The sequence below is a fragment of the Spermophilus citellus genome, assembly GCF_964194105.1.
Source record: "Spermophilus citellus genome assembly, chromosome: 8".
Lineage (NCBI taxonomy): Eukaryota > Metazoa > Chordata > Mammalia > Rodentia > Sciuridae > Spermophilus > Spermophilus citellus.
In genome coordinates this window covers 99,471,323-99,487,245 of record NC_138189.1, presented here as the reverse complement: position 1 = coordinate 99,487,245, position 15,923 = coordinate 99,471,323, and the positions used below count along the sequence as shown (strand labels likewise).

The window sequence follows — 15,923 nt, the reverse complement described above, 5'->3', positions numbered from 1 at the left end:
GCTACGGAAAAAGAAAAGTGTTAGAGGTTCTGGAAGAGCGCCAGTACTAATTGTCATTTTAATTCATGGAGTCAGGGTGTGATAAAAAGAATACATAAAAAGGATTGAGGAGATGCTTCTCTTAATTAACTGCTTCACCAAGACAGCAGATCTTAGCTTCCTTGTATCTCTCTCTTCCAATCTATGAATAATCGGAGTAAATTCTTGGGGTCATTTATCATTTATAGCTGTTTGAGTTCTATCACTATTTTCAAGGTATGTATAAGAGATTTAAAGACAGCTCTTCTTTTTGCGGTATCACAGTAAGCCTTAAAATATACCAAATGGCTACTCATCACTCCAATTATGCCTCATTCCAATGTCCCCCAACATATTTTATCCATTCATCATATGGAGAAGTCCATAATGTAAAAAATCTCACTAGGTGATACATTCACTAGTTTCAAGGAACAGCAGCTGCCTCTCCAGAGACCCGAGAGGAAGGGCAACAAGCTGACAAATAATCAGTCCACCTAGTCACGTGTGACTTTTCCATTCACCCTGGAAAGATTTAAAGACACAAATCTCAATCATTTCTCTAAAAGTAACTGCTGAAGTTCATTCTCCTGTTGGCCGCTAACTAGGCAAACAATACAAAATAGTAACTGAGCGTGCACAGAATAGATTGCATTTGCTGGATGGTGTGGAAACATTCCAAACAAAATAAGATTTAGTGCTTTTCTTTGACAAGCTTGTTGTGTATTTATAGCAATTGAGAACTGGTAGAGAAAATCATTTTTCTTCCACTCTTACTGCTTTCTTAGATATACAACCATTTACTTAATTCTTCTGACAGATTGGTATAATGGAACACTAGAATAATTTAAACTCCCATACTGATTCAAAAATAGATCAATGAAAACAAATAATAACCTGAATTAGTGTTTTTAAACAGATAAAGCAATCACAAATCAATTAAGTGAATTTTCTAATTCAACCAAGAGTTAAAAGAACAGATATCTATCGAGAGAAAAATCAATGTGGGATCAATGTATGTTTTTATGCTAGAATAATCTCTATGTGGGTTGAAGAGTTAATTCGAAATATTAGTTAATTCTAAATATTTGTGAAGACAAAATGCTGTTGAATATAATTTGATTTCTGCATAGGAAAAGATCACAATGCTTAAAAGCAATGGAAATTTTCATTAAGAAAAACAGATAAATTTAACTACATGAAACTTACAAATTTTACATACCAAACTGATCAAAATCAGAAAGCAAACAATATGAACTAGAACCAAACATTCCCCCTCAAAAAGTTATGACAGGGTGAGAAAACCATTTCCATATAAAAGCTCAAAGAAATTATCAAAACAAATACCAAAATTCCCATAAATAATTTCACAAAGAACTAAGAACAATTATTGTGCCAAAAACCACTATACTGTTAGATAAGCAGTTTTTTTTTCCAGTGATACCAGTCAATGTTGAGAAAAAGGTAATCAGCACTTTCCTAGCCTATTGCTGGGAATTTAAGAGAAATGTGATAATATATTTCAAAGGCCCTAAAAATCCTCATACAATTTGACATCGTGAAACTCAGCCTAAGGGATAAACTGATGTGTGGACAAAGGTGTGTGGATACAGATATTTAATGTCACAATATTTATAATGGCAAATTAAAATAATGGTTTAAGTAAAAGGAACTATTTTGAAAGCCAAATCATAAATGAATGATTAATAAATTATGTTTTTAAGCATACTAATTAATTCTCTAATTAAAATTAACTAAATTTAAATTAAATTTAAAAAATTAAATTTAAATTTACATACTAATTAAAATTAACTTTCAAACTACTTTAAAGATACAGAGCATCAAAAGCTGAAATCAGATTTGTGTGCATAAAAACGTATAGTAAAAGATTTACAGAAGTAAAACTAATCACCCATGATAATACCAAAGGTAACATATGAACATGTTTCATACTATAGTAAATTAATATTGTGTCAATTGTAATTTAAGCAAACTAACATATCTTTCTCAATAAGAAAAGCTGAAAGCAGGACAGCCAGGTGGGTTGAATATGAATTCTGGAGCCATCTCCTTAATAGTACCACCACTCATTAAGTCCCTTAACCTCAGTTTCCTTCTCTCTAAAATGGAGAAAATAATTTTACCAACCATATTGAGTTGGTATGAGAGTATAATCAGTTATTTTTTAAAATACATTAAAGTGCTTAATGCAAAACCTGGAACATAGTTAGCACTCCACAAATATTAGCTACTATTATGCTTGGTAACACTGATGCTTCTCCATAATGTTAGAATCCATTAGTTATCTAAAGTACATTTAGGATGTAATAGGCATACTGCTGTAAGGACAAAGGTTTATGGACACAGATGTTTAATGTGACATTTACAATGTCAAATAAAGTAATGAGTTAAGTACAAGGAAATATTTTGAAAACCAAACAATAAACAAATGATTAAATAAATTATGGTTTGCCTTGTTATCAGTGTTTTAGTGATTTTGTTAGCTTTGCATCACTGGGACCAAAATACCTGACGAGAACAACATAGAGGAGGAAAAGTTTATTTTGGTTCATGGTTTCAGAAATTGCAGTCTATGGACATTGTACCTCATCCGTCTAGTCCCAAGATGAAGCATGACATCATGGTAGAAGGGCATGGCAGTGGAAAGCTGTTCACCTCATGGCAGCCAGGAAGCAAAGGCAGAGAGAGGGGGTGGGGCTGCAGGGAAGATGAACCCTTCAAGGGCATGCTGCCGGTGATCTGCCTTCTCCAGCCATGCTCTGCTTTCCCATGGCTTACTCCCAGTTAGTCCATTCACATTAGGATGAATTCATTAGTTCTCACAATCCAATTATTTTACCTCTGAAAACCCCTGCATCGACACATGAGCTTACAGGGAACAGCTCATACCCAAACCATAACATTCCTCCTCTGGTGCCAACAAAGTTCATGTCCATCTCACAATGCAAAATGCATTTACTCCATCTCCAAGTGTTCCCATAGTCTTAACAGTTATAGCATTGCTGAAAAATTCAAGTTTAAAGTTTCATCTGAGATTCAAAGCAAATTCTGGGCAAACTCTGGGCTGTAAGCCCCTGTAGTCATAAAAAAGGGGGCGGGGGTGAAAGATATATACATATAATCTCCAATATACAGTGGCACAGAGAGGCACAGAAAAAAAGAAGGGATGGGACCAAAATAAGATTAAAACCCAGCTGAGTGAGCATTAGGTCTTATAACTCCATGTTCAGCATCAGAGGCACATGGTGGTGAAATGTGATCTCCAAGGGGCTTGGGCAATCCCACCCCTTTAACCTTGCCAGTTGCAGTGTTCATCATCTCTCTCTTAGCCTGTCTCTCCCTGCAATCTGCATCCATATGGACTATCTATATTCCTGGGGTCTCCATTTTAGTTCTGTCTTAACCTTTACAGCTTCACACATTGCCCTTTCGAGGGCAGCCCACAGGGATTCCAACCCTGCTACATTTTTCCTGGCCTCCCAGGCCTTCCTTTGAAATCTGGTTGAAGCCTCTATGGCTCCATAACACCAGCATCCTGCATTTCTGCAGAACCAGCACTGTGTGTACAAAGTTGGCTGACAGTTCAAGCAGCAGCCTCTGAGTACCTGAGCAGCTGGCACAGTGAAACAACTTCCTGGTACCCCCTGTGTGAGCAGGGTGCCCTCATGGTCTCCTAAAGGAGTTGTCACTTTTACACCCTTGAGCCTGTGATGGATCTGGTCTTACTGATTCCTAAAATACCCTTAGGCATCTTTCCTATTGTCCCTTGGCAAAGTATTCAACATCTCTTTAGGGCTGTAATCTCTTCAAAAACCACATGCTCTGTGACCCCAGTTTTACATGTACTTTTCTGGCCAAACTGCAAGTTTTTTAAATCCTTCTATTCTGCTTTCTGCTCCTGATTTTTACAGTAAACCTGACTAAAAACTGATAGTAATATCTATGATTGACTAAAAGCTGTGATGCCTTGAAATTTCCTCTACCAGATCAATTCATCATCTTTGAGTTCAGCATCACAGAAAGTCTTAGAAGAAGGGCAAAATACAGACTAGTTCTTTGCCAGAATGCAACATGTGTGTCCTCTATCCCAATTCCTGAGTCCTCATTCCTTCTAAAACTTCATGAACACAGTCTTTACTGTCTGCATTCCTATCAGCATTCTGGTTGCCATTAGAATCACCTATTTAACTCTGCTTACAAAATTCTAAGTCTTCTCCAGACTTAATTTCCTATCTTTCCCAAACTCTTCCCACAAACCATTTCCAAAGGACTCTAAAACACATAATCAGGTTAGTCATAGCAATGATCCCACTTCTTGGTACCAATTTCTGTGTTGGTCAACTTTGTGTTGTTGTGACCATAATATATAACAAGTACAATTTGGAGGAGAAAAAGGTTATTTGGGGCTCATGGGTTTAAAGGTGTCAGTCCATGATGGTAGACTCCAGTGCTCTGGGCCTGAGGTGAGGTGAAGCATCCTGGCAGAAGGGCATGGATGAGAAAAGCTGCTTACCCCATAGCAACCAGGAAGCACAGGCAGAGAGGAAGAGGCTTTAAGGAATGACATGAAGGACATGTCCCCTGGGATCTACTTCCTCCAGTCATACCTTTACTAACCACAGTTATTACACATTAGTATATTCAAACTAGGATGGACTAATTAGGTTACACCTCTTATAAGTTAATCATTTCACTTCTGAACTGACACAGTAGCTCTTGGAGGACACCTCATATCCAAACCATAATAGTGATATAGAAAAATTTTGTTATAATAGTAACAAAAAACTAAAATAAGGATGCATATGTAAAATACCTGTTTTTGCCTTTGCAGTGATAGCTAAGCACTTCTAAGGTAATTATTAAAACTTCCTTCATCACCACACTGAATTCAAGTACAAATTGAAAGTAACTCTTACATGTCTACATGCTTTAAAAGTTAATGGATTATTAAGTAAAATAAAAATTATATCTTTCTTATTTGAAAAATATATTTCACAATAATCTGGAAAGCCAAATTCAAATTTAGACTGCTTAAAATCCTAAGAATTCAGTATTTATGAATGGCTGAATAGGGAGAACCCCACCAGCACTACCAACACATAGTGTATGTGCACGCACCACACACACACATAGTCCCAATTGTAGCATCCTCCATATAGTCCCTCACCTTAGCACCTCTTTCTACCCCAGCTCTGTCCCATGCTGAAAGGTATTCATATTCCAATGTGTGGTCCTCCCAGGCTGCACACTCAAGACTTGGTCCACCATTGCCCTCCCACCACCATATCTCCAACCTCCTGGCCTTCTCCAGCCTCCAGCAGAACAAATCCCTAACAGTCCCAGATAGCAATCTCCAGTTGTTTGGACAGGGAAGCCTGGGCTCCCAGGTACTCAGAGAATAATCCAGAAGGGAGCATGGGTACAGGTTCTGGGTTAACATCAACCCTTCTCCTCACAACCCCTTTTCCCCTAGAAGGAATATGGCTCAAAAGAAGGCTGGAGCAGGACTCCAGGGCCCTTTCCTAGAACATTACTATCTGCAAAATGCAGGAATATTTACCTAATATTTATTCAACTTGTGAGTATAAATTCTAGAAAGTATACTAGAAAATGGAGGAATTATGATATCATCAACATACAAGTAAATATTTGAGGAGTTAGGAGCAGACATTTTTATAAGCTTGAATTTTTTTGTGACTAAAACCAGCTGCTAAGGATATCGCTTGTCCAGTCAGAATTGCCAATTACACAGTCTCATAAGCACAGGAAGAAAGACCCACAGGACCTGCAAGAACTGGTCTCTGCTCACGTTTCTCCTACCTCTCCAACCACTCTTCCTTCTGCTGGTTGCCTCTAGGCCTCCTTCTTTCCTGAGATCCCTCCTCCCATTTTAGGGACTTCACCTGGAATGCTCCACCTTAAAATATTTTGATTAATACTCTTGAGATTTCTTGATCTCTTCCATAAAGAAACTGTCTCTAAACCTCTAGACCAGAAGAAATTCTGCATATTTTTTCCTTTAAATGTTTATGTTTTAAATTATTTTTCTATAGTTTCTTCTCTCCTCTGTTTTCAGATGTTCTTTATATAACAGATATACTAATTCTTTGCTTCTAATACAAGTTACAAATATATTTCCCATATTGTTGTTTGTATTCCTAGTAAAAGTATAATTTCTCATGCAAACAAAATTTAATGCATTCAAAATTTTTAAATTTTTTTCTTTATTGGGTCTGGATTTTAAATCAGAGCTAGGAAAGTTTTCCCATTCCCAAAGCATAGAAGAATTCCCTCAGGTTGAATACTTCCAGTCCTTGTGTGGTTTTGTATTTTTTTTCTATGTAATCTCTGATGTTTTTAGATTTTAGCTTTATGTAAAGTTAAGTAAGAAAGGAAGCAATGTCATTTTTTTCTACATGGCTATCTCCAAAACTGCTAATTAAAACTTTTACGTTTTCCCATCAGTTAAAATGTGAGTGGTCTTTATGATATACTAAATATTCATATACAACTGGGTCAACTGCTGATCTCATTTTATTCCATTGATCAATCCATTTATTTGCATACTATTAAAAAACTGCCTTAATTACAAAGCCTTTATAGTTTATTGTAATTTCAGGTATGTCTAATTGTTCCTCTATTATACACACACACTTTCCTCTTCTTCGTTAGTTTTTTCATATTTATTCATACTTATTTTTCTTTCAAACAAATTTTATTATCAACTCATCTAGTTACAGAAAAAAAATCTGATTTTTTGAGTTACATTAAACTTAATAAGCAATTAAGGTCTAACGTTTTTATGATATTGAGTTTTCTATCCAAGACTGGAGTATGTCTTTTTAGTACTTCAATTCTAATCCTTCAATTTTTGTGTCTCTCAGGAACTATGTATAGTTTTTCTCATCTAAGTTTGGAACACGACATAACATTTATACAAATGAATTTACTTTCTATTTAGATATGATGAGATTTTCATTTTAGAGTACAATTTTCATGTGTATTTTTGCATAGTAGGCCTGCTGTTTTTTGTATACTAATTTAATAATCTATTATACTATATTCTTCACTGTTTATTGTAGCTTTCCATTGTTTCTTTTTGGATTAACTTATATATAATTATATCATTTCCACATAGGTATAGTTTTATATTATTTTTTCTGATTCTTATGCCTAAAATAGGTATTTTCTCTCGAGGTATTTGCATTTTACATTATGCTAAACAGTAGTGAGAAAATGAATAATCTTACTTGGCTTTTAACTTCAGAGAAAAAAAATCTCTGTTTAAGATGCTAGATTCCTAGATGCTGACTTTTAAGGAAGATAAAGAGATAATGTTAAGCAAGTATCCATTAATTGCTGGGGTTTTTGCTTATAATATGAATGCATGTTAAGTGTTATAGCTTACCTTCTCTGTATATTTGGAGGTAGTCATTTAATTTTTCTGTCTAGTCTTGTAAATATGTCATATCGATTTCATGGAATTTCTAATGTTGAGCTATCCACCACTGTTAAATTCCTGGAATTAATCCCAACATTATTTTATATAATAATACATTATTTTTTAAAGGTTCTATGCAATTCTATTTGCCAGTATTATAGTTCTTTTACCTTGGTATTCATTAGATAGTCTACACTTTTCTTGGTGCACTGTCAGCTTTTGTGATCAAAGTTATAGTAGACTCAGAAAATAAAATTGTAAGAGTTCTTTTTCTACATGTTGTGAAATGCATTAAATGAACTGGGACCTCGGATCTCAGGTTTGATAGGATTTTCCTATGAAATCAACTAAATCTGGTGCTTCTCTATGGGAGAGTTTAATTACCTTTTTATTTCTTTTATGGATACTATTCAGGTTATAATTTCATTAGAATCATTTATGATAAGTAGACTATTTTATCCATTTTTATCAAGTTTCAAATCTATTTCCATAGAATATGGCAAAGTAAATCTTTTTTAATTGCTTGGTTTTTTGTTGTTTTTTTTCTTTTTGGTTTTTAATTTTGTGTATTTTGCCTTCATTTTTCTTCTAACCTTTGATTATATTTTTTATTGAAGTTAGGTACATCAAATTTAATAAGTAATTAAAGTCTATCTAACATCTTTTTTATTTTTGTTTTATTTTTGCTTCATTTTTGTTGTTTCATTTGGTTTGGTAATAGGGATTAAACCTAAGGGCACTTTACCACTAAGTCACATCCCCGGCCCTTTTATTTTTTTGAGATGGGGTCTTTCTAAGTTACTTTGGGCCTCACTAAGTTTTGGGGGCTGGCCTTAAATTTGCAATCCTCCTGCTTCAGCTTCTAGAGTCATGGGTATTACACACATGTGGCACCCAACTCTATCTAACATTTTTATGATATTGAGTCTTCTACCCAAGAATGGAGTATGTCTTTCTATTCATTCAATTCTATTTTGGGGTCTCTCAGAAATTTTGTGTACCTTTTCTCATCTAAGTTTTGAACATTTCTTATAAATTTCTTATGTAATACTTTCTCAATTTTTTATTAAAGAAATTGCTTAAAATGATTTTAGGATTATTTTTGTTTTACTGTTTTTATCCATATAATTCTTTTTATGCTTTCTTTTGATTTGCTTCATTAATTTTTCTAGATTTTTGAGTTGAGTGTTTAGATCATTTTCACATACATATTGAATGCTATAAATTTTTATTTGGTAACTATATTCCCACATATTCTGTTTTCCTTTTTCATTATTGTTCTTTTGTAGCAATTCTACAATTTTGAGTTCCTTCTTTGAACAAAGTTGGTTTGAATGAAGTAGCATTTGTATTTTTAAGAAAATAAAATTTTATTTTCTATTAGCATACCCTCCCAACCTGCAGGGCAATTGTGTATATATACACATATTGCTCTGCAGAATAGACTTCTTTATTTTTAGAGAGAGAGAGAGAGAGAGAGAGAGAGAGAGAGAGAGAGAGAGAGAGAGAGAGGAGTCAGTTCTAGTGAGAAAATTCAAAAGACAAGCAGAATGAGAAGATTCTTCCTCTTTTGTGACCATCACTTCCAAGTTCATTCCTTGGCCTTTACCTCCAATCCCTGAGACATTCTGCTTGCTGCTAAACCCAGGACATGGACACCTTTGGTTTACTAGCTATTTTAATACTGTCAGAGTAGTCCCACTCTGCAGTAGACAGAGTGTATCAGTCTCTGACAAATTAATTTGCACTACAAGATCTCCTACTGAGGTGAGAAACAAGAGGCATTGCTTTTTTAAGAAGGGGATTGGTGAAACAATTTCATATTCTGCTGCTTCACTAATTTCTTTTTTCTGTTTTACTAGACTTGTAGCAATGGGATTTAACTTCCACTTGTTTATGGGGGGCTTTCAGCAACTCTTCATCAGCAATTCCAAGCAATTCCTTCCAAAGGAAAGATGAAAGCTCATACTGACTCTAAGCACACATACTAAAATGAATCTCCTCACCCCCTTCATATTCAAGTCAGAATCCAAACCTTGGAGAGTGTGTTCTTTTCTTCTGCTAATGTGGCTCAGAGATGAGTCAACCTTGGCTTCAACTTTCAATCTGGGAACCTATTCCTGCCGTTTCATCTCAGTGGAATTGGTACCTCATATGGGGGCAGCAGTTGAAAGGTGTTTACAACTCAGGCTTGTTGGGGGATTCGGAGTTTCACAGGGAGTGAGGAGAAAACTGATCAACATTGCAGAGAAACAAAAGTCAACGTGGCGAGACCCAAGCAGATCAACCACTGCGCCAGAATGGGGGCCCACACCAGTGCCAGCAGCTGGGGAGAGCTAGAACCCTGTGGCATGAGAAGAAGAGACCACATCAGAGGGCCAGTAGCCAACCTGGAGCTGCGGAGGAGTGCAGAGAGCGAGCTCACTTTCCCAGCTGACCAAATGGGATCAGATCAAAGAGCCCGATGGAATTATTTTATTCAGCATGAAGTACCCTTCAGAACCAGAGCCAGGGCTGCACAGCTGTGCCAAGGGCACACTGAAGAGACTCGGATGAGCGATCCACGGGGAATCCGTCTTCAGGACTGAATTGGCAAGCAGTTTTAGAGACTGCCCTGGAAGACAGCATTGAAATAACCACAGCTGAACCCAGTAAATTGAACGCTGCTTCATGGCTAAGAGTCACTTTAGAAGGCAAACATTATCAGCACCCAGCAACAGAGAGCAGAATCGCTGCCTGCTCACAGAAAAGGACAGAGAAATGAAAGCAGGATGAGCATGTGTGATTTTTCCATGGCAGTAGATGAGAAATGTCCCTGGTTTAGGTCCAATCAAGAGAACTTTATTTCTAAAGTGAGCTCCCTGTCTAACTGAAATAACCCCTAGCTAAGGACAGCTAGCCATCTCTACCTCCTTTTGTCTTTTATCTAAATTTTCTGATGGAACACAATGTAAAATGCAAAAAAGATTAAAATTTATATTTAGAGTGACGTGATCCATACACTGGGAGTGAGCCTTCCTATTTCCAAGACCAACATCTTCAGTGAATGTAATATGGTTGGAGAAGAAAAGCAGGGTGATTCATTCTAAAGTAGTTGGTTACAGCATGATGTCAACATAAGTCAACCCATTGTGATGCTGCCTTATAATGCAGATATTGTTTTAATTGAATATAAAATAGATTTAGGAAAAGGTGTTTAAAAAAAAAACTCTGTTCGATGTGTGTTACTTTGCCTTTTAACACTTCTCTATTTCTCTATATGTACTACCTTGAACTAAGAATTACAAAAACCACTTTCAGGTCTTATCATAACATTTGTATCTAATTTATTTTTATAGTTCTATTATCTTTGTCTAAATGATAAATCAAGTATATCACTCTGTAAATTCTGAGAGTAAAAAGTAAAATATCTAGTTGCCTCTTGTATTCAAGAAAGATAAGGTTGGCATTTTTTTTTCTAATGCAACCAAGGGCCATCATATCACACTTCATTCAATAATCTACAGTGGCTGTAAGGTCCAGGATAGCTCAAACTAATGGGACCTCTATTTGTCTGGGGTTTTTTGTTTATTTGTTTGTTTTAGGAAATATTTCATCCATGTAAAATATATATTTAAATTAATAAAATTAATAAAATAAATAATGTTCCTTTAGATTAATAAAATTAATAAAATATTTATTAATAAATTAATAAAATATAATAATATTTTGTAAATTTTAATATTTTATACATTATAATATTATATATTTAATTATATAAATATAAAATAAGCATATATTTAAATTAGTAAAATATAATAATACTCTCAGTGTTGGGACACTGGTTGAAATCCCTGGTAAGCATTAAATTTATCATAACAACACTAGAAGATATCATCAGCTGCATTCTTCATGTGCAGAAACTGAGGAACAAAGAGGCTAAACAAATTGTCCAACATTACAGCTAGTAAGTGATGAATAAGGCAGCATTGAGTTTAGGGATCTCGCCTAGGGTAAAAGAATATGAATTTTGCTGACTGTATCCTCAAAGTATTTTTCCTTCCTAATTAATAAAAACATCTTAAAAATATTTTAATTTATTTCTACACATTTTATTGTTTTGTGGTACTTAAATGTGACATTGATTCTGAGCACCAGAATCATGCATTATTATTATGACATCATGTTATTGCAGTCATAGCATTATGTGACATTCTGTTAATGCTCCTTTAGATTTACCCAAAGTTAAAAAAGGATAAGGAAAACAAATTACCCATACATCTTTCAGTGTCTTTACTTACTAGTGAAGCTTCCTTCAATCCTTCCTCTCAAGCTTAGCTCCAGTTTGGTGGAGGGGGCATTGAAAATACAAAGTTTATCTATTCTTTCAGCAAGATTCTGAGGATAATATATTAAGTTTTTGTCTCCTTTCTTTAAATGTAGCTTTACTCAGTATAGAAATTGTTAAGAATATTTTATTGCAGCACTTTTTAAACACATTCCATCCGCTGTTTTGGTTTCTGTTGCCATTGCTGACACGTCTGCACCTTCTCTGACATTAATTTGTAGGTTATATGTATTTACTCTTTAATTACCCATAAGATTTTTTTTTATATTTGCTTTACTGTAGCTTGTTTTCTTTTTACTGACACAAGAATTAATAGGTTCACTTTCCTTTTTTATCACTCCTTTAGCTCTCAACAAGTTCTTGATAATAACAATTCATTATAGCTAAACTGTGGAACCAACCTAGATGCCCTTCAGTAGATAAATAGATTTTTAAAAAGTGGCATATATACACAGTGGAGTATTACTCAGGAATAAAAGAGAATAAAATCATAGTATTTGCAGGCAAATGAATGGAATTAGAGAAGATAATGCTAAGTTATGTTAGCCAATCCCAAAAAACCAAATGCTGAATGTTTTCTCTGATATAAGGAAGCTGATTCATAGTGGGGTAGGGAGAGGGAGCATGGGAGGAATAGACTAACTCTAGATAAGGCAGAGGGGTTAGAAGGGAGGGTCAGGGGATTAGCAATGATGGTGGAATGTGAAGGACATCATTATCCAAAGTACATGTATGAAGACAAGAATTGGTATGAATATACTTTGTATACAACCAGAGATATGAAAAATGTGTGCTCTATATGTATAATATGAATTGTAATGCATTCTCCTGTCATATATATAAATTAAATTTTTTAAATGATTAGCCCCTTGACCTTTGATCCTCTAGTTTACTGTTAAAAAACACATTTTCCTGAGTGGATATGCCTAAAAATTATAAAAGAGGGCATCTTTAAGAAATAGCATCATGTTAAACAAAACAAGTCAGACATAAAATATCACACGTTCTCTCTCTTATATGAATACTGAAAAAATAAATCTGAAAATAGAAGAGTGTTTACTAAGGACTAGCAAAGGGGCAGGAGAGTGGAGCAAAGGTGGAAGGGTGAATAGATATGATTAATGCATGCTATATGAATTGATGGAATTCCATTAATATGTACCCTTATGTGCTAATAAAAATAAACAAAATTTTTAAAAAGAAAACAAAAATAATAGTCAAAAATGGATCTAGAAATATATTAAACATGTAATTAGTATTTAGCATTTTTCTCTTTATTATTTCAGCTATCATATAAATATTATATCAAACTTCTTAAGAAAAGGAACTTATTTTTCAGTTCATTTGTATCATCTAAAAGAGAGCTCTGTACCCAGTAAAAGTAATCAATGGATGATCCTGGATTGCCCTTACTTCTTGTGGGACTTGATGTTTTAAGATTCAGTTACTGATAGTAAAGGACTGTCTCCACACTCTTTCCTTCCTTGTTCTCATTGCCAAACAAGGAATTGAAACCAGTGTTCAATAGAATAATTAGGGTTTAAATATATACTTAAATTAGATCAAAATATTGATTGTAAACCACCTCAAGTACATTTAAAAGGCCAAGATGGTAAGATCAAGTTTTTTAGAAACATTTCTTCACTCCAAATAACCTGAGATTCCATCTCAGATCTCTCCTATAAAAGTGAATTCTCTGAAAGATGAAAATATTTTAAGTGAAAACTTGTCTACATCCAATAAATTCACACTATCATGCCAATCTTTTTCTGTTGCATGAGATTAAAACTAGTGAGAGCCATTGAATTATGACTTTGTTGAGATTGGAATTGGAAGCTCAATCACCATACTGAAACATCACAGAAATGATCCATCTGGATAAATGTAGGGAGGGCCTAATGATTTATCAGATATGATATGAAAAACCAGATGATACCTGTTATTTATTTTATTGTGATTTTTTAAAAAGAAATTTACTGAACATTGGTGTAATTTTCTTCAAAATTTTTACAAGTACAATAAGAATAATCCAAGGAAGCTGAATATTTTTCCTGCTTTTAAAGTATTTTAACATAAACTTTAGATGACAATGTACTGAAAATAAGTAATGCTTTTTTTTAGGCATGGTGAGGTCTAATTACAAACCAAACTGATTCAACTTCCTTATGTTTAAATGAGAATGAAAGAATTAATGGCCTGTTTTATGTGACTATTTTGGAAATGACGGTCTAACATAGAACAAGGTAAGGTAAACTTCAGGAACAATATCACACCCTGATGATTTCACAATTAAAGGAAATACACTAAATTTTCTAAAAAGTATTCTGATATAGAAAAGATAAGCCAAGTATGAGATTATCTGGGTTTTTAGAAATATTTCCTATCAGGGAGCATCTATAAGTTCCCACAAGACAGCAAATCATCTTTAATGGAATGAAAGAAACTTCTGAGATCTTTTAGTTTAGTCATCCAACTTGTGGTTGTTGGACCCATGGCAAGCTGTTAAATTACTACCAGTGATATACCAACATGTAAAAATCAGGACTTTCTTTAGACAAAATCAATAATATGTCTCACACGTATTTTGTCATGGTTTCTGATGTATAGACTTGCAATTATGTCAGAGAAATAGAAAGGAAGCATTCTGAATCCACAGAAATTATTGCCCCATATTTTCTTCCTAATTGATTGACATAAAAATAAATTTTCCTAACAGGAGAATTTGGGGAGCTTTAAAAAAGGTAAATGATGGATCTGTTTTTTCCCTACCTGCTCCACTTCTTTCAAGCATATTTGTATCCACAATGTAAACTCCATAAAAGTAGGAATTTGTCTTTGTTTACGGCTTGTCTTCCCACAATATTGCCTGACATCAGTGTTCAGAAATAGCTGTGATTGAATGAATGTCGACTGAATACCTTAAATCACCCAGCACTGGATAGTCAAGAGCTCTAAATAGTCAACGTGAAGAACGGGGCTACATGGAGGCTGTTAAAGAGGCAGCCCTAGAGTCTTCCTTTTTGGCAATAAGCTATACCTTAGCATAATAAATGTGTGTGTGTGTGTTTGGAGAATAGCTGTTCAGACTCATCACAATTTATTGCTTCTTTTCATGCTGAGATAAAGACTTATTGTGAAACACATTTGCTTTTAGGTGCTTTGGAGCCTGCCTGCTCCTGGGTGCCAATTACACTCTGGCAGGAGCCTGATGGTCTCCATGGAGCAGCTGGTGTCAGCATCACATAAAATATGCTCCTGAAATGGATCATTCTGCTGCTCAGGGAACATGCAGTAGAGGCTTAGCTGAAATAAAGAAAGAACAAAGCTATGGCATCCAAAAATAAAATCAAAGGGGATCAAGTGAGGGTTATTTATATATACTGATACTGGACTCAGTATTCCAAACACTTCACAGCTGTTCAAAATTTGAGAAGAAGAAATCAAATATATGACTAACCTCTCCTCCGCTGGTGGGTTCCTGGGCCAGGTATATCTGTCTTCCAACTACCACTAGCCACCCCCGCTAAACGGACTTGTCTCAGGTCTGCTCTTCAGATTAAAGTTGTGGTTAAAATCTGGATCTGACACCAAACAAGTGGGTTAAAATCCCAGCCATGTAACTTCCTGGCTCTGTGACCTTGAGCAAGCTATTTCATCTCTTTAATCCCTGCTTTTCCATTCACACAATGAAAAAAATTGTTGTTACCTTCTGGAATTCTTGGGAGATTCAATGAAATAATCCATGTATGGCACACTCACTTTAGCTTCTGGCTTGTAAAATACACAATAAGCAGTAATGATTACTATTATTACTATAAAGATATAAAACCAGGCCCATGGTTAGTACATCTCAAACCTCTTCCTAACTCTGATTGGACATGAAATGATGGGATGCAGGCACTACTCAATCTTCTTGGAAATAGACACCTCTGTTTTCCTCTCCAAATGCCCACATCTTACCATGAGTCAATGTTCTGGTATCATCCCAGACTTGATATTTTTTCCATATATTCTAGTACTTCACTGATAGACCATGGACCTGATTATCCCAAAATGAAAATTAATAAATCATAACATCGCTAGGAATTATTCTCTCTGAACTCACATCAGTCCAGGAAT

The 15,923-nt window shown here is 34.9% G+C and overlaps 1 long non-coding RNA gene across 1 annotated transcript in view; it reads right to left on the bottom strand.

Annotated features, from left to right (window-relative positions):
* The window catches only part of LOC308654648, a 73,081-nt gene extending 57,737 nt beyond the window's left edge, over positions 1 to 15,344 (bottom strand). The window contains exon 1 of the long non-coding RNA XR_014023310.1: positions 15,262 to 15,344. This is a non-coding gene — a long non-coding RNA (uncharacterized lncRNA). The remainder of the gene's footprint in view (positions 1 to 15,261) is intronic.
* Positions 15,345 to 15,923: the final 579 nt, after the last annotated feature.